The sequence below is a fragment of the Schistocerca nitens genome, chromosome 4 (assembly GCF_023898315.1).
Source record: "Schistocerca nitens isolate TAMUIC-IGC-003100 chromosome 4, iqSchNite1.1, whole genome shotgun sequence".
Lineage (NCBI taxonomy): Eukaryota > Metazoa > Arthropoda > Insecta > Orthoptera > Acrididae > Schistocerca > Schistocerca nitens.
Window position 1 is genome coordinate 272,142,448 of NC_064617.1, and position 2,589 is coordinate 272,145,036.

The 2,589-nt window shown below is 56.4% G+C and overlaps 1 pseudogene; it reads left to right on the forward strand.

Annotated features, from left to right (window-relative positions):
- The first annotated feature begins 567 nt into the window (after positions 1 to 567).
- On the forward strand, positions 568 to 689 carry LOC126253843 (5S ribosomal RNA; annotated as a pseudogene).
- Positions 690 to 2,589: the final 1,900 nt, after the last annotated feature.

The following is a 2,589-nucleotide window of genomic DNA, read 5'->3' on the forward strand; positions in this document are numbered from 1 at the left end:
CTGTAGCAGTGTACAGTTCCAAATATGATTTGTAATCGTAAATTTATTCTTTAGTCGTCTCGTCTCCTCCCGCAGACGCTTCTCGTGCTCGCGCTGTCATATGGACCACGACCCGAGCGGCAGTCGGGACAAGTCGGGACGGAAGGGCACAGGTGAGAATGCACCACGCAAATTACGCAAACATCTGGAAGCGAGCCGCGCGTCAGGTGAGGAAGCTGCCTTCGGCAGCGGGGGTGCTCTCCAGCAGGACACTGCCACAACCCCGCGCACGCAACCCGCCGCCCGGCCGCGCGCCGGATAACAGGGACAAGATGCGTCGCCCGCGAGTGTCGGAGGCCGCACGCACCAAGCGAATGACAGGCGGTGCGCATCGAGCAGCTGTGTATCTCACGCACGTGGCGGCGTGCCCGCTAGTTCGGGAGTCGCCTCCGAGACGCCGGGGGCGCACTCCGCACCGCCTTCGAGGTGGGACGTGCCTTGCGCCAAATGTGCCACCGAAAACGGCGATTGTGTGCGTTGGGAGAAGAGGCGAATGCGCCTTCGGTCGCGCGGCTACATTATAAGGACGCCAACGGCCATACCATGTTGAATACACCGGTTCTCGTCCGATCACCGAAGTTAAGCAACTTCGGGCCTGGTTAGTACTTGGATGGCTGGCTGCCCGCCTGGCAACACCTCGGTGCCGAGCGAGCAGTACTTCCGTGTGCGACTTGGCCGGCGGCCCTCGCGTGTCGTCTGTCTCCTGCCTAGCGGCTGCATTACATCAAGCCCGTAAGTTATGTAAGTGTACTATGATGATAGTGAAGAGCGACAAAATAACGTGCAATGCGAATTCGATAGTTCCGTCGGAAAACCGTCAGCTTTCGAAATTCATCGTTGGATACTCGAGGAATTGTGTTTGTCGACCGATGACGTTCTCGGTGTTCAGTTTGACACTTGTATCAATTCCGTGTTTTTGAAATTAAAAACTCAAGCATTAACATTGACAACGGTATCACACAATTCTGGTGTCCGTAAATTTACACATCTCGACGGTCGCATTAGTAACGTGACTATTTCTCATGGTGGGTTTGGCCTCGAAATGTTCGTGTGTTCAACTTGCCTTTCGAAATCCGGAATGACACAATATCTCGTCATTTGCGGCCGTACGGGACCGTGCTATCTGTACTTAAAGAGAAGTGGTCTTCCGGCTATGTTTTCCAGGTTGAAAATGGCGTGAGGAGTGTAAAGATGGTCGTACGACAACATATTCCGTCTTTCTTGTTAGTTAACGGTCATCGTGCTTTTATCACCTATCGTGGTCAACCTCAGACGTTTTCCTTTTGTGGTGCTGTTGGTCATTACCGACAAAACTGCCCTAAACGCAGGCAGCCTGTTCAGTTGCCACGTGACGAAGTTTTAAGTGGGCCTAGTTTTGCTTCTGTTGCTGCGACGAGTTTAGGTCCGCCCCCCCCCCCCCCCCCCGCACGTGTGCAACTCGCGGCCCCTCCCCCTGTACCGGCCGCCGCTGACGACATGGATACGTCTGTTCCTGATAGTGTCTCTGTTTCTATTTCTGTACCTGCTGTTGAGCCATCTTTGCTCGCGGCTGCGACAACTGTATCTGTTGCTGAAAAACCGGTTGTGGACGATGTCTCACCGGAATCCGTGCCGATGTCGGCCGAATTTGTTCCGCATACTGCCCCGGTTACGGAACCCGATGAAACGGCGGTTGTTCCTACTACCGTCCCCGACGGTGTTTCTGCTGCCAGTGCTGTTGTCGTAGAAAGTGAAGCTTTTACTGCCCCTAAACCGTGTAGGGACCGGAATGTTGCTCGAGCTTCTGGCACACCACGTTTACGTAGTGCCAGTAGTTCTGCTTCATTTAATACGCGTGGTCTTTCGGACAAAAATCGGAGTCCGTCTCCAGTGGCGCGTTCTCCTGCTCCCCCTCAAGCTCGGTCGGTCGGGCAACCGTCCTCCCGGCAATCGGCCACGCGCGCCGGCGTAGACCTCGGCCACCGCCCGTCTCAGGGAGGGGGCGGCAGGCGGCAGGCGCCAGGCGCCAGGCGCCAGGCGAAAAAGCAGACCTCTTCGCTTACTCAGCCGGAGGGTGATGTCGTTACTGCAACGCAACAACGTGACATCACGGTGCAACATCTAAAAACCTTCCTGAGCCAACCGGCTTCTGCTACCGATTCCGGCATGGCGGTGGATCCGCCTGTGTCTGTGACACCCTCCCCCTTTCCCACTAAAAGGAAGGCCGAAGATTCGCACCATCGTCGTGCCCCCCCCCCCCCTTCCACCCACGATTTGGTGCCGCCCTTATCTTCGGATGTCGAAATGCCCGCCGTGGAGCATTCCGTCACCGAGGGTGCCGTCACAGTTTCCGGGACCCCACCGCTCCCGCTCCCGCCCCCGCCCCCGCCCCCGCCCCCGCCCCCCCCCCCCTCCTGGTCACTCACGGGATTGGTCGGAGGACGTTGAGGCCGGTGATCCCCATTAGTGGGACTATTTGTATGTCCTTCCCCCTCCCAGCACGTTGGTATGTTTGTGTTTTAAACATTTTCGTGTTTTTATGTTCTTGTTTTTTTCCCTGTGTTTTACGTG